The sequence below is a fragment of the Engystomops pustulosus genome, chromosome 1 (genome assembly GCF_040894005.1).
Source record: "Engystomops pustulosus chromosome 1, aEngPut4.maternal, whole genome shotgun sequence".
In the NCBI taxonomy this organism is placed as follows: Eukaryota; Metazoa; Chordata; class Amphibia; order Anura; family Leptodactylidae; genus Engystomops; species Engystomops pustulosus.
The window spans coordinates 167,270,179-167,287,929 of record NC_092411.1 but is presented as its reverse complement, the minus strand read 5'-3'; positions in this window follow the sequence as shown (position 1 = coordinate 167,287,929).

Sequence of the window (17,751 nt, the reverse complement as noted above, 5' to 3'; positions counted from 1 at the left end):
GGGATACAGCCCCATATATATGGAGCGCGGTATCACCCTCTAAAAATCTTAGCCCTACTGGTTAAATTCATTTAACCTGAATTTTAGATAGGTACCAAGCAACTTGGCCACCTTTCTAGAACGATACCTAGCAGCACCATGGAATACTACAACGACAGGTGGCTACACAGAGAATCCCTGATACGTAAACTTCCACCCTTAAAGACCATTGCACGAATAACCCCACTTACAGTGAAACCCAAACCCAAACAATGACACGCCAATTTCTCCTCTTAGAAAACCTACTCAAAACCGAAATACGGCACACAGTAGATGTAGCCTTTCTCAACATATACCTATCCAAAAACATAGCTCCGAGGGGTCTACGAATGCCTTTCCAGTCCTCCTTTCCTGATGACTTGGCTTACACCAAAGAATGGGAATCCTATTTGGACGACTGCTCCAAAGGCATGTTACTTAGACTTATCGGTAAAAGGTCGAAAATAATAGAATCAACCACTGTATCCATAGATGATACACGTCTTGAACTCGAGACTTGTTCTACCCATCCGGATTACCATAGATTGAACCACTCCATTTCCCAATGACTGAGGAATGGACCTCATTTCTAAGAAAGCACACAAACTTCAAAGAGACAGAGCCGAATACAAGAACAAAACACACAGGTTCTGGCACCCTGACACTGACGAACTAGAATCTCCACTTACCCAGGTCAAATCTACCCCTAGGACAAAAAAAGCAACAAAACCCCAGGCAGTGAAACCCAAAGGGCCACCCATACCAGCCCTCCTAGATGTACAAGTATCACCACCAGAGAGAGGCCAAAACTACTCACACAATAGAGCTAAAACTTTTCATAACCAAAATTTTAGGAAATCCAGGCCTAACCAACCCTCAACCCACTCTCCACCCATGCCCCACACAACCAAAACTAAGACCAATAAAGGTGCTTCCGTTACCCCAAAATCCTCGATTACACATATTCAAAAGACCATACCCAACTCCACCCAAAATCAGACAGACCTCTCCACTAACACCTCCTCCAGTCCCCCTCCTTCCCTCTCTAACCTAACCTAACCATCCACCCAGAACCCTCGCCCGAGTTAGTGACATCCCAAAACACAGCCCAAGCCCTCCAACAGCAAAACCTGGAATTCTACAATCTTAATCTCAACCAAGACCTTTCCAGCAGTCTACTACCCTCTTTTTTAGACCTTCCCCCTGCCCCAAAGGAACCACCTCTGATTCCATCAACAGATGCCCTCGTCCCCCGACTAGAGAGCCCCAAAGCCACATACTCAATATTCAACCAACCACTTACTGCCTTAAAAAGAAAAGAAAGACCAGGGGAAAGAGAGGAAGAAGAAGAAACACCCTCAACAAAGAAAAAAAACAACCAATCAGTGATACCAAAAAATCAGTAAAAATCTTCAACCTCTCGGATTACCCACTAACGACCGATGAACAGAGCGTATTGAGTAAAGGCCTCTCTTTCTGCCCCTCAAATAGATCTAAAGAGTTAGATCTTTTCGCTGACCTTAATAACTTCATAAGGGAAGTTACCCTTAAACGACATTTCACCATGAAAGAAATTAAAAGCCAATTGGACACGGCTTCCTCAATCGAACCCACTCAAGGAACCGAACTAACCGAACAAACCGAACAAACCTCAAGCTTTATCCACACACACCTCAAGCCAAAATCCAATTACAACCCAACCCAAAGTCGAGGTCCTTTTATCGACACTTTTTACGCACTTGTCTCCTCCGATCTAAGAACCATTAAGAGACCGCACAAATAAATATCCAACCTGAACAAAAAAGAAAGAGAAGCCCTTAAGAATCTTATGAATAACTCACAAATCATTATCAAACCCGCAGACAAGGGGGGAGGCACAGTCCTACTTAATAGGGAAGACTACATCCAAGAGTCCCTAAAAATCCTATCGGACACGGAGTACTACACGCTCCTTAGTGAAGACCCTAAACAAGACAACATGGCTAAACTCACTGATCCACTCAATGGTGCCCACCAATCGGGCATTATAAACAAAAAGGAACACCAATATCTCCCTCCCAGAAACCCGAGGACAGCAGTCTTTTACTACTTACCAAAGATCCACAAAAACTCTACCCATCCACCGGGACGTCCAATAATCTCAGGTGTAAACTCCCTGACTTCTAATCTCTCAAAATATGTTGACTTTGACTATGTCAAACTCTTACCAACCTACCTAAGAGATTCAACAGAACTCATTTTACAACTCAAAGGTTTCAAATGGGAACCTTCATTTAACATGGTAACAATGGACGTTACCTCTCTATATACCAATATTTCCCATACTCTGGGCTTACAAGCAATCCTACAAGTTCTACGGAGAGACCATAAAATGCCAGCACAACAGGTCGATTTTATACTCCAGAGCATCCATTTCATATTAAACCACAACATTTTCACATTCTAGACCTCCATATACTCCCAAAAAAGAGGTACAGCAATGGGGACAAAATTCGCCCCCAGTCATGCAAACCTCTTTATGGGTGAATTCGAGAGAAATTTTATCACGGGCAATCCAGAATACAACAATAAGATCAAGATGTTCAAACGATACATCGACGATCTCTTCCTGATCTGGGCCGGCACAGAGCAAGAAGCCCATGATTTCTTACGAATTATTAACACCAACCCATGGGGTATCACCCTTACCCTGAACATCTCACCTATCCGCATTGAATACTTGGACCTGCTAATCTCGTTGGACCCCACTGAAACAATTCTAACAACAGAAACATACTTCAAAACCGTCGACGTTAATAGTTTTCTTGAGTATTCTAGCTCCCATCACAGGAAATTGCTTAACAATATCCCATACAGCCAGTTCAAACGGATACGAAAAAACTGCACCCATAAACCAACATACAAGGAACAATCAGGCATCTTGAAAGAACGTTTCACGCAGAAAGGCTACCACCTTAAAATCATTAAGGACGCCTACCAGAGGGCAAATAGCCTCACCCAGGAAGACTGTCTACTCCCGTCCGGAAAACACTCTAACTCAGAGATAAACCGACACCTCAACTTCATCACCACCTACTCATCTGATCACTCGACAATCAGATCGGTCCTAAAAAAACATTGGCCAATACTCCAACAAGACCCCTATCTGGCAAAGACTCTATCTAAGAATCCCATGCTCACATTCAAACGGGCCCCAACTCTAAAAACACTCCTGGCACCTACCAAGTTGCGGCCAATTTCAAGAAACACGTCTTGTAACCATCAACTGGACACCCTGTTCCCATCACTTAAGGGTACCTACAGATGTAACAGCCAGAGATGCCTTACGTACCCAATCATGCAACATAAGGCACAGACGTTTACGTCCCACACCACTTCCAAGACTTTTCTGATACAGTCCTTTGTCAATTGTTCCTCAGACCATGTCATTTACCTACTAGTATGCCCCTGCTCTCTCCAATATGTCGGTCGTACAACTCAACCCTTCAGGGAGAGAATCAATGCACACCGCAGCAAGACTAAAACGGGCTATTTACTACATAGTGTTTCCAGGCACTTTAAGTTCCATCATAATAAGGATCTCTCCCAAGCCAGAGTCAGCATAATAGAACAGATTCCGAAACATCACCCTAATAGATCTGAGCAGTTGATCAAAAGGGAAAACTTTTGGATATTTAAATTGAACACTATGAGCCCATTTAGCCTAAATGAATCAATAGAAAAGATATAATAAATCATTCACTATACACCCATCCACCTGTGTATATATTTATTTAGACTTCTATAAACATATTCCCATAAGCCCACCTTCCCCAGTGCCCAATACATACACTATTAATTATATCAGTACCATTCCACATCACCATTCCCCTATCCAAGTTTACCTTTATCCACCTTTATCTACCTAGTCCCACTATTTTTAACATGTCCTAGTAAGACCTACATTTAATCCATTCCTTCCCCTTCCCCTTTTTCTCTCTCCCCACCTGCCGACATAATTACCAACACTCCGATACATCTTCTTAGTCTCCCCTCATCGTGACCCAGCCGTAACAATCTCCGCTATCCACGCATGCGCAGATCGCTGTGAGGACTCTCACGAAATGTGCATGCTTGCCTTTCCCCCACTACTTTATATACCCCCGCCCGCCACCGGCAGCGATCATTCTCTCAGCTGCTGCCGGCCGGGACAGACAGGATACCGAGTAAGTCGCTCTCCACACTCTCTACCAATGCTATGCTCTCCTCCATACTATCCACTAAGCATATTTATCCATTACCTTCAGCTTTACAGGTACCTTCTAACATTGGTCACCCCACGCTCAGTATTCCTTTCTACCCTCCAGCACAAGAGATTAGTCATTTAACATAATAATTTACCCACCTCATCAATTATTTCCATTACGTCTCCTTAACATATGTCACCCTTCCTCTCTTCCCCTACCAGCAATCAACCCAATCTCAGAGTACAGAGAGGTCAGTTCTATGTATATATACACACTTTATTTATACACTTTATTGGTCTATATATATATATACATATATATTTTATACTATTTTTAAAAATTTTTAAAACTTCTTCCTCAAAACTTCTATACCTATTGGCATAAACTCTTTGTATTAATTGTATTTATTGATTGATTGATTAATCTTGAGTGTCTATGTATAAATCATGAATCTCTTTATTTCTTTATCCTTGTGTTTTAACTACACCTATATGTTACTGGTCATATGTATACTTATTGCCGATATGATTTAGACTTTATCTTCCGTTTTAGTAGTATTTATTACCAATACTTCTACATAGTCACATGTATTAATATCATCATAACAGTAACGACTCTAGTTATGATTCATCACCTTTACATGTTACAGAATTATCGGGACCTGAAGAAGGGGCCAATCCCGCCCCGAAACGCGTTGTCCATTCTTACTATTTATACCATTCAAGCCTTTTATTGTTACTTTGTACTCAAAATCTATGATGTATTAAATGTTGTTCATTGAAAATTTACATCTGTTTGTAGATCAATTGCTATTTATCTGCACCACTAAGGTCCACACTAAAGTGCTACACGACGAGCAGCGCGACCAATGTACTGATTTTAAAATCCAATAACCTTCCTAGGAAACAGCAGGGGCAGCATGCATGGATGTCTCTGAGGCTGCTTAATCGTACCATTATGCCAAAATTATGGGCAACAGCATGGCCATGACAGAGTGACCGAATGAGGCTAGATAGCATCTAAAACACCCAATAATTGACCCTGACACTATAGGGGACGGCATGCAGAGGCAGGCTAGAGAGTGTCATGGCGACATACCCTAAATGGACTCAGGCTTCAAACCAATGGGTGGCAGAGAGGAACCAAAGGAGGTGAGCAAGAAGCGCTGAAATGATTTCCTATGTCAACAAAAGGTTGACGGTATATTTAGTCGATAACACAGCATGGTGGCGACATAGTGACCAAGTTCCATAACGTATCTGGTGAAACACCCGAAAAATGAGCCTGACACAGCTCGTTTGATAAGGGGACGACATGTGGAGGCAGCCATGGAGACGACTTCTATGATTAAGAGCGACAGTATGGGGCATCCATATTGCGCTGCTATGATTGCAACTTCAGGTCTCCAGCATGGCGGCAACAGATGGGCCGAGTTCCACTATGTATCTGGTGAAACATCTGAAAATTCTGCCTGACACAGCTTGTTTGATAAGGGGATGATGTGCTGCATATCCTCTCGTGCTCCAGCGTTTGGGGTATAGAGAGTTGAAAGTTGCGCATGGAGACATTGGTGGACGCTGTGGAGCATCGTGGAGGCAAAATGGACAGGAAACAGCAGGGGCAGCATGCATGCTGCCTAATCTTGGGATTGAGCTGGTGGTCCACTGCCAGTCGAGCTTTCGCCTGTCCAAGCACCTGTCTCTCGGCTCCTCCCCACCCAAAATGAACCTGGGGGCCAGAAGCGTTTACTTTGAAAAAATTATAATTTTCAAAGCAGGCGGGGTCGTTTGAATATTTCACCTAGGAATAATGGAATAGCATAGTGGTTCTATTTTTAATAGTTTTTTCGGAAATAGTTCCATGATTAAGAGCGACAGTATGGGGCATCCATATTGCGCTGCTATGATTGCAACTTCAGGTCTCCAGCATGGCGGCGACAGATGGGCCGAGTTCCACTATGTATCTGGTGAAACACCTGAAAATTGTGCCTGACACAGCTCGTTTGATAAGGGGACGATGTATGGAGGCAGTGAACTAGTAGTAGATTAAAGGTGCTGCAGTTAAAACGATGTTAGTTGGATCTTGGGATGGAGCTGGCGCCCGCTGCCAGGCGAGCTTTCGCCTACCCAAGCCCCTGTCTCTCGGCTACTCCCCAAACAGCACTTCTAAGAACCTTTTGTATAAGATCAAGTGTAGTAGCGTTCTTATAAGTTTGGGTTATGGCGGGTGAGGGGAATGTAAACAGATGTGCAAGAAGCGCTAAAATAATATCGGTAAATGATAAAAGTTTGCCAGTATATTTTGTGGATAACACAGCAGGGTGGCGACCAAGTTAACAAGTTTGATGTGGAAGCCATGAAAACAACCCAAAATTCTGCCTGACACAGCTCGTTTGCTAAGGGGACAATGTATGGAGGCAGCTATATGGACGACTTTTGGAGGCAGCTATGGAGATGACGTGTGGAGGTAGCAATGGAGACAACGTGTGGAGGCAGATAAAAAGATGATGCGTGGAGGCTGCTATGGAGACAATTTAATTTGGATAGTGCCTGTATGTGGCAGTCCAAAAAAGTTTTCAAACCAGAGGAGCAGGTAGGTGGTCCTCCAGAAAAATTAAATACATAGAGTACTATAGCTAGAGCCAGTTGGCCCTGGCAAAAAATAGCCAGTTTCCTCTGCTTTAGTGTACAAAGAGGAGGAAAAGGAGGAAAATGAGGAAGAGGAGTGCATAAATTATTCAGGTTGAGCTTCCTTCACCTGGTGGAGAATGGAAATCCTGAGAAATCCAGGCTTTATTCATCTTGATAAGCGTCAGCCTGTCAGCGCTGGCAGTCGACAGGCGTGTACACTTATCGGTGATGATGCCACCAGCTGCACTGAAAACCCGCTCGAACAACACGCTAGTGGCAGGGCAGGCAAGAACCTCCAAGGCGTACATTCGTGCCACATGTCCAGCTTTGAAACCCCGTAGTTGTAGGGAGCTGTGTGATCATTTAGGACGATGGTATGGTCAGCTACGTACTCCCTCACCATCTTTCTGTAAAGATCAGCCCTACTCTGCCGAGACTGGGGACAGGCGACAGTGTCTTGCTGGGGTGACATAAAACTGGCAAAGGCCTTGTAAAGCGTACCCCTGCATGTGCTGGACAAGCTGCCTGCTCGCCTACTCTCCCTCGCTACTTGTCCCGCAGAAGTACGCCCTCTGCCGCTAGCGTTGTCAGAAGGGAAATACTGTTTCAGCTTGTGCACCAGGGCCTGCTGGTATTCATGCATTCTCACACTCCTTTCCTCTCCAGGGATGAGAGTGGAAAGATTTTGCTTGTACCGTGGGTCCAGGAGAGTGAATACCCAGTAATCGGTGCTGGAATAAATTCTTTGAACGCGAGGGTCACGGGATAGGCAGCCTAGCATGAAATCTGCCATATGCGCCAGAGTACCAACGCGCAAGAATTCACTCCCCTCACTGGCCTGACTCTCCATTTCCTCCTCCTCCAACTCCTCTTCTTCTGCCCATACACGTTGAACAGTTAAGGACTGAACAATGGTCCCCTCTTCTGTCTCGCCAACATTCTCCTCCCCTTCCTCCTCATCCTCCTCCGATATGCGCTGAGAAACAGACCTGAGGGTGGTGAGGCTGATAATGGCGGCATCGCCACTGACCATCTGTGTTGACTCCTCAAAGTTACTCGGCACCTGACAGATATCAGACATCCACGTCCACTCCTCATTGTAGACTTGAGGAAGCTGACTGACCTGACTACCAGTTCTGGTGGATGTTGACATCTGGCAGTCTACAATCGCTCTGCGCTGCTGGTAAACTCTGGATAACATGGTTAATGTTGAATTCCACCTTGTGGTCAGGTCGCACAACAGTCGGTGAGCGGGCAGTAGGAGGCGGCGCTGCGCTGCCCTGAGAGTGGCAGCATCTGTGCTGGACTTCCTGAAATGCGCACAGATGCGGCGCACCTTCGTGAGCAAATCAGACAGATTGGGGTATGTCTTGAGGAACTGCTGAACTATGAGATTTAACACATGGGCCAGGCATGGCACATGTGTCAGTCTGCCGAGTTGCAGAGCTGCCCCCAGGTTACGGCCGTTGTCACACACAGCCATTCCTGGCTTCAGGTTCAGCGGTGCCAGCCACAGATCAGTCTGCGCCGTGATGCCCTGTAATAGCTCTTGGGCGGTGTGCCTTTTATCGCCTAGGCTCAGCAGTTTAAGCACCGCCTGCTGTCGCTTAGCGACGGCACTGCTGCTGTGTCTAGAGCTACCGACTGATGGCGCCATGCCATCCTAATTTGGAGGAGGAGGTGGAGGAGGAGGTGAAGGAGGGGTGGGAGGAGGAGGAGGCATAGTAGGCCTGAGAGACCTGGACCGAGGTAGGTCCCCCAATCCTCGGCGTCGGCAGTATATGACCAGCCGCAGGGTCAGACTCGGTCCCAGCCTCCACCAAGTTAACCCAATGTGCCGTCAGCGATATATAGTGGCCCTGCCCGGCAGCGCTCGTCCACGTGTCCGTGGCGTTGGTCAGGGCAAGGATGATGTTGTCTGACACGTGCTGGTGAAGGGCTGGGACGGCACATCGGGAAAAGTAGTGGCGGTTGGGGACTGAATACCGAGGGGCGGCCGCCGCCATGAGGTTGCGAAAGGCCTCGGTCTCTACCAGCCTATAGGGCAGCATCTCCAGGCTAAGTAATCTGGAGATGTGGACGTTGAGGGCTTGGGCGTGTGTGTGGGTTGCACTATACTTCCTTTTGCGCTCCAGCGTCTGGGGTATGGAGAGCTGAACACTGGTGGATGCTGTGGAGGATCGTGGAGGCGAAGATGGGGTTTTCGCACGGGAGGTGTTTGGCCCGGGGTCCTGGGCAGGGGGCTGAATAGCAGATGACACAGGGGAAGGAGCAGTGGTGTGCCCGGCCGGAGGTGAACGGGCTTGGTGCCATTGAGTGGGGTGTTTACTATTCATATGCCTGCGCATACTGGTGGTAGTTAAGCTAGTAGTGGTGGAACCCCTGCTGATCCTGGTGTGGCACAGGTTGCACACCACAGTCCGTCGGTCATCCGGTGTTTCTTTAAAGAACCTCCAGACTTCTGAAAATCTAGCCCTCGCCACGGGAGCTTGACTATGTGAAACATTTGGCGCTGATGCACCAGCTCTGGCCCTGCCTCTCCGTCTGGCCCCACCACTGCCTCTTCCAACCTGTTCTGGTATAGGACTCGCCTCCTTCTCAGAAACACTGTTTTCACCCGGCCTATCAACCCAGCTTGGGTCTGTCACCTCATCATCCTCCGATCCCTCAGTCTGCTTCCCCCTCGGACTTCCTGCCCTGACAACAACTTCACCACTGTCTGACAACTGTGTCTCCTCATCGTCCGACACCTCTTTACACACTTCTTCCACTACGTCAATAATGTCATCATCACGCACAGACCCTCAGCAGCAACCAGACAAGTGGTTTGTGACTCTGGGAAGGGTCCAGAAAATAGTTCCTCAGAGTATGCCGGTTCAAATGCCAAATTTTCCTAGGAGGGGGCAGACTGGGGGGGAAGGAGGCTGAAATGGCTAGAAGCATTGTCCGCAATCCACAACATCACCTGTTCGCACTGTTCTGGCCTCAACAGTGCTCTACCACGAGTCCCAGTAACTTGAGACATGAACCTAGGGAGTGTAGCTCTGCTGCGTTCCCCTGCTCCCTCATCAGCAGGTGGTGTCTCACCCCGCCAAGGACCACGGCCTCTGACCCCTGCAGTAGTTGGATGCCCATGTCCTCGTCCTCTACCCCTAGCCCTCGGGTTAAACATTTTCAAAATTAAAGTGTAAACTGTAAATTTTTTTTGTTTTTTGTGTTTTTTTTTTTTTTTAAACAAAACGATGCTATCCTATTGCTATGGCTAGTTTCTAACCTACACTGACAGCACACAACTGGATTTTGTGCTGTGCCTGATGATTTTGAGTTATAAAAAAAAATAAATCAGCAGACTGTGCCTAATTCAAATCAAACCCCTAATACATTGTCCCACTTCGGTGTTTGAGGTGGATATGTGTGTCACTAAGAGCTAAACACAACGGTCGCAAGTCTCGCTGCAAATTCCTCACAATTACTGCACTACCAGTGCCAGCAAGCCCAGCCACAAGCAAACAAAAAAAAAATAAAATTTAACGCTATTGTAGCCCTAACAAGGGCTGTTTGGTTCTTGTAGACTGACTCCTGCCTAACAGTAAGCTAATATAACACCCTAACGCTATCCCTGCAGCAGCAGCAACTCTCTTCCTAACGGCATCCAGACAGAGAATGATCCGAGCAGCGTGGGCAGGGGCTAGTCTATTCTAGGGTCACCTGATCAGGCCAGCCAACCACTGCTATCGACGTGTAAGGGTACCACGTCATGCTGGGTGGAGTGCAGAGTCTCCTGGCTTGTGATTGGCTCTGTTTCTGGCCGCCAAAAATCAAAACGGCGGGAGATGCCATTTTCTCGAGCTGGCAAAATACTCGTCCGAGCAACGAGCAGTTTCGAGTATGCTAATGCTCGAACGAGCATCAAGCTCGGACGAGTGTGTTCGCTCATCTCTAGTATTTACATTATGTGAGTACATCAATTGTAAATCGAAAAATGTAGTGTACATTTGATTTGTCCTTGCCAGAAGATATATGTTGGCCAGACGACACAGGAGTTGAGGAAGAGGATTCAACGGCACCTCTCTAGTATTACTAATGCCCGCTCACACTTCAGCCAGGGCAAGATACTCTCGATGGTGGCGACCCACTTCCGACGGGAACATGCAGGTAAGACCCGGGGCATCAAGGTGGTGGGTCTGGACTTAGTTCGATCCACCATCAGAGGTGGCAACTCCACTCCGGAATTGCTTAGGGGGGGAGGCTCGTTGGATTTATAATTTGAGGAGCCTGGCCCCTCGGGCAATTAACGAGGACCTCCTATTCTCAGGTAAGCAGAAGTAATGGCTGTGTACGTTTTGGGTTCACTTGGACTCTCCAAGTTGGTGAGGTATATCTACCTTTTATATTATCTTCTAATAACATTTCTTATATATTTATTTTTTCACTCGCGGGACATCTTATCCCCTTGTAGTCTTGGGACCCTTCTGGTCCCCTTATACACTCCCCTCTTTTTTGTTTTCACTTTGCACACTAGTATCGTGACCCTTTTTGGCCTCCATACACCGGTATATATATATCACTATTTTTTCCCCTTTTTTTTCTCAGCATATTATTCATGGTTTACTTACTTACTTACCCAGTTTACATTGTCCTTCTTTAGCCAATAATTTTGTTGTAGTACCTCTCTAGTTCCCTGCGATCTCTACGGTTTGGACTGATACAGAGCCCTGTGTCTTTGGAATGACTCAACATCTTCTCCTGGATGTCTCCATTGAATTTTACACTTTGTTGTTTGCCATGGAACTGGGTTACCTCCCTGTCACATCTTGTTCCCGTATGACCATTGAAGTTCCCATGGTGGTCTTGAGTTGGATGTGACTCTTCTTTGGATTTTTGATATACCTCTATGGGTCTAATCTTCAATAATTACGTTGGCTGTCCTTTGCCCTCTGGCCCCCATGGGACCCCACACTACAAACTTGGCAAACGTCTTCATCCAATAATTTTGTTGCAGACTTTTCCAGTTCCCTGCTATCTTCACTGTTTTCGACTGATGCAGAGCCCTGTTCCTATGGATCCCCTCAAATGACATAAGATATGACATAAGATCTTCTCCTGGATGGTTCCATTGAATGTTTACACTCTGTTGTTTGCCATAGAACTGGGTTACCTCCCAGACACATTTTGTCCTTGCATGAACATATACGTCCCCAATGTGGTCTTGAGTTGGATGTGACCCTTCCTCGGACTTTTTGATATACCCTCATGGGTCTCACTATCAAGAACCACGTTGGTTGTCCTCTTGCCTTCTGGACCCCGCGGGACTCCATGCTACAAACTTGGCCTTTGGACTTTACTGATTTGTATTGTTATATGTAGATGTAGATTGAGACGTACATACATTTAATAATTACCTTAAACCTATGTGCATGTTTCTCCTTTGATCAACCTGACGCATTCATTTTCTTTTCTTTTGTGCTTTAAATAATTCCTTTAGTTAATTTATATCATTGATCAGGTTACATTCATAGATGGTATTTCAAGTATCTTTCTGTGTACAGAGTCTCTTCCCATCTTTCATTCTTGATCTTTGCACTTATTATGATAGTTTTGAAACATAATTACCTGAGGGCCCATTTGGGTATCTAATCATGTAGCCCTATTTTTATATCCTTTCAGGTGTTTATTTCTATGCTTGGAGCACCTATATTGGCACCGCGCATGCACCAGCCGTCATCAACTCTGTTCTGCACATGCGCTAAGCGTCTCTAATCACGCAAGACTAGACACGATCTCGTACTGTCACTTTACGCTCACAGGTGCTTGGCATCTGGTGAGTGCAGCGGATTGGAGCTGGGTGTCCGCCCCGTGACTTTAAAGGTAGGCTTCTGAGGCTGGGAGGCACTACTCCTGAGGAAGTTGCATGGCTGCGACGTAACGCATGGGGGGGCCTCCGGCCACTCGTCTTCTTTACCATTTCTCCCATGGTTCACTTTATACTTTCTAACTTACTTGTATAATGCTGGCTCTTTGACCTCTATATGGGTAGACTCCTTTCTGACTGACACTCATGTTTGACCACTTATTTACATTGTCACTAAGGAGTCCCTTACAGTTTTGTCATATGGTGGATATGTGTGCCAGGATTACACTGTATTGCCACTAACATTGATTACTACTGAACTGTTAGTGTGGGGGTTTTTTCTTTATTTTCTGTTGACCTGTGGTCGTGTGTGGATCGGTGGGATTGGCTCCGATCCACATGTTGTTTGTTGATGTGTATTCGTTACACTTTTTAAATGTTTTTATGAATTGTGATGCATGGCCTCTTTTGTGTGTGTTTTTCATATATTGAAATAAAATATTTTTTCATTCCTTAGCTTTTACACACCGGCTTGTTCTCCATTTTGATCATATGTTTTATATGGTGTGTTGGCCCTATGAGATATTATATAATATATCTTCACAAAATTTTCACTTTTTTTGTATACAATATCCTGCATGTGGCGCTTCCCCGCTCAAGTCAGCTGGAGATCACCATCTTCTTCCTGGTGCATGTAAGTACATTATCTTGCGACACAAGACAAAAAATTGAATCCCGCACTCAGCCCGAATCAGTCGGATCGTCCGACGGCACAAAACACGATTTCTGTTGCATGAAAGCCACATCCAATCGCGTGCGCCACAATTTCAGCGCAAACCACTGTTAAATACCTGTCAAAGCCTGGCAAATCCTGAAAACCGCAAACAGTCCGACGAAAGTGTGATCTGAGACCCCTAGTATATTAGCCCCAATCAGCAATCAGTGTTATTACAGCATGGTGAGACGATGGGGGAGAGCAACCACTACTCCTTGGGTTATGTTTTTGACTTGTGTCTTCGTATATAGCCCCATTATGTCACATTGTCACAACATACATGAATGTATTTGTCCCTTTGATAATCCTATGCACTAGACCAGTGATGGCGAACCTTTTAGAGACCAAGTGCCCAAACTACAAACCAAAGTCTACCCTATCATTGCAGAGTGCCAACCCGGCTATTGAGCCTATGATTACCTACAATCCCCCTCTATAAGGGACATATAATACTGCCACATGATGACCATTACCAGTACAACAAGATAAATACCAACATACTGATAATATACAGACCACTAAAGAAAGTCCAACATCAGCAATTATATCACAAAGCAGGAGCAAATACAGCGGGGAATACTACCCCCATCCAGTGAAGAGCACTACCCCCATCCACTGAGGAGCACTACCCCCATCCAGTGAGGAGCACTACCCCCATCCAGTGAGGAGCACTACCCCCATCCACTGAGGAGCACTACCCCCATCCAGTGAGGAGCACTACCCCCATCCAGTGAGGAGCACTACCCCCATCCAGTGAGGAGCACTACCCCCATCCACTGAGGAGCACTACCCCCATCCACTGAGGAGCACTACCCCCATCCACTGAGGAACACTACCCCCATCCACTACCCCCCCCCCCACACTACCCCCATCAAATGTCCCCATATGACAGCCGTCTGTGGCCATATATATATATATATATATATATATATACTGCCCTTGGTATGTCTATCTATCTGGATGTTTGTATATATCTGTCTGTCTTTGTAAGTCAGATTCTAAGTGGAATTTAGCTCTGGATTTTAGGCTATTAAAATAATTTTTTTTATTCTAAAGATCATTGCCGTACTGGAAGGTCAACTAACTCCCTGATCTAAAGATTTCCTTTAAGAAAAAGCTTCCAATGAAGTCTGTCCAGCTACTCTGTCCCTGCTGAATCTACACAACAAGATGCTGCCGCTACCACCACACTTCACTGGAGAATTTCCTCCACATAGGGCAATTGGTATTTACACCGAAAAGTTCATTCTTAGTCTAATGTAATCAGAGCAGCTTCAACCTCATTCCCCGTCGGGATCCAGAGTCTGGGATTGGTGTTATTCTTGGTGAGCGCCATAAATAGAGATGGGCGAATCGATTATAACGAAGTGGTTCAGCATGAATCCAAAGTTTACGGTAATTTGTAGGAACAATTTTTTTTCCCCTTTATGGCAGTGAGCACAATGGGGGTCATTTACTAAGGGCCCGATTCGCGTTTTCCCGATGTGTTACCTGAATATTTCCGATTTGCGCCGATTTTCCCTGAATTGGCCCGGGATTTTGCACGCGATCAGATTGTGGAGCATCAGCGCTGGCATGCACAAGACGGAAATCGGGGGCGTGGCCGAATGAAGACCTGACGGAGGAACTGCCTTAATGAATCCCGGCCGGACCCGACTCCACCGCAGAGAACGCGCCGCTGGATCGCGAATGGACCGGGTAAGTAAATCTGCCCGATAGTGTCACATAGGGCAGAGAACTCTGGAAAGAAGAAAGGAACACCCTTGATCACATGTGCAGACATGTAAACCAATCAGTGACCGGCAGGCTTATGTGATGTCACAAAACAGACGGCCATTTGTAATCCCATCATTTCACACTGCATGTGCTGTCTCTAGCGTCTAGCTGGTTGTACTCAGCAGCTGATGGATGTGTCCCTTTTTGGGGATCTGTATACCTCAAATTTCAATTCATTTTTGTTGCTAAAGTTGATATAAAGAAAACCGTGTCAAACAACAGTTGCTGGAGTGATTTTTTTCTCAAAGTCCAGGGTGTCAGTTTTTGGGGTTATGTATTCCCCAAATTTCAATTCTTTTTTGTTGCCAAAGTAGATATAAATAAATCTGTGTCAAATCCACATAGTTGATGGAGTGATTTTTTTCTCAAAATCCAGGGTGTCAGTTTTTGGGGTTCTGTATTTCCCAAATTTCAATTATTTTTTTGTTGCTAAAGTTGATATCAAGAAATCCATGTCAAACCCACATAGTTGATGGAGTGATTTCTGCTCAAAATCCCAAAATCCAGGGTGTCAGTTTTTGGGGCACTGTATTCCCCAAATTTCAATTCTTTTTTTGTTGCTAAAGTTGATATCAAGAAATCAGTGTCAAATGAATATAGTTGATGGAGTGATTTTTTCTCAAAGTCCAGGGTGTCTGCCTCAGCCACTATTCTAATGCTACCACACTTCTGCTGCCAGTTGCTCCATCTGCCTCCCGCCATCTTTACCAGAGACTGGAATTGTCACCCACCTCCACATTGTGCCACTCCTGCTGCTGCTGCTACACCTCCATACTCTGTCATGGTGCCACCACCGGAATTTGTCATTGTGCCACTCTCTGGCCTCATGCTGCTGCTACTGCTGCCGCCCACCTACACACACTGTGATTGTGCCACTCTTTGACCTCATGCTGCTGCCGCCACCTCCACACTCATTCTGCTACACTATGGAATCATCTCATGTCAGTCTACAAAGAGTGCATGATGTTATATGGGATTTTGGCACTCTGCTCAGTACTTTCGAGCTGACACAGACTTTACCTTGTCTGGCTGCGTTCCTGCTTCACTTATTTGGTCAAAATTTGGTGAACTCGGCGAATCGAATTTTTTTAAAATACGCCCATCTCTAGCCACAGTGGGAGACGTGCGGAATAAACTGCCACTAGTAACTGGTGAAGCCCAGGAATCTCTGTATTGCATACAGCCCTACTGGGCAAGGCCATTGAAGAACCACAGACAACTTAGCAGGATCCATCTTTAGCCCCTTCACAAAGATCATATACCAGAGGAAGGGAAGACTCTTCTGGTGAAACTGGCACTTCTCAAGTTTGGCGTAAAAGCGATTGGCTCTTAAATGACTGAGGACTTGCAGCACGTGGGACTGGTGGGACTCGAGGTACGGACCTTGAGTCCCACCAGTCCCACGTGCGACGACACCAGGATATGTTCGAGATAGACCACGATGCAGGTATAAAGCAAGTCTCTGAAAATATTGTTAATAAACTCCTGAAAAGCAGCTGGTGCCTTGCAGAGTACAAATGACATGACCAGGTACTCAAAGTGTCCATCATGAGTATTGAAGGCGGTCTTCCATTCATCACCCATGCGGATCCCAATAAGGTTATATGCCCCACGGAAGTCTAGTATGTCTCCACTTAAACAGTCAAAGAATTCCATGATCTACGGCAAAGGAAATCGGTTCTTCACGGTGATCTTGTTTAGGACACGACAGTGGACGGTGGCCACAAAGAAGAATCCTTCACCGAGAGGACTTACGTATGAACGCCCTCTGTAGATTCTCTTTCACGTAGGCCGACATTGCAGTGGTCTAGGGAACAGACAATGGATACACTTGACCCTGTGGAAGGAATGTGCCCAACAGCAGGTCAATAGGGCAATCGTAAAGATGATGTGGCGATGTGGGAGACCCACCAGAGGCTTGGAGGACTTTTTGTAACCATTACGTAAGCCATGTTACCGTGTGAATATCTTTGTGCTAACAGTAGCTATAGGCATTGTGTGTCTGTATGCTAGTAGTAGCTATAGGCTGTGAGTGTCTGTGCTAGCAGTAGCTATAGACAGTGAGTGTTCAGGTGAACTGTACTGCATCTAGAAGAGTGTGTATCTGGGTGCGGTCCTGGTGTGGGCTTCTCGTAAGCCGTAATTACGAGTGGTGGCAGCTGTGTTAAGCAGCATGGAACAGGTGATTTTCGGGATGCAGACTGGCCCTGTAGAGTGGCCCTGGGATTCGGATCCGTTTGGTTTCCCTGATGTGAGAATTGAGCTGAGTGGGTTTGCCGTGTGCTAGGGGAGTAGGAATTAGCATAAGGATGCCATTTTGTGTGAGTGGGCGGAGCTTAGGGCTAATTTGCGTGGTCTCTTGGCATAAGCGAACCCCCTGTGTGAACTCCGGTGAGTCGGGTTCGTGACAACTACCCAATCTCCTTTCTGGAAAGGAAGCATAGACTTGTTTAAGTACCATTAGGAGAGTCTTTT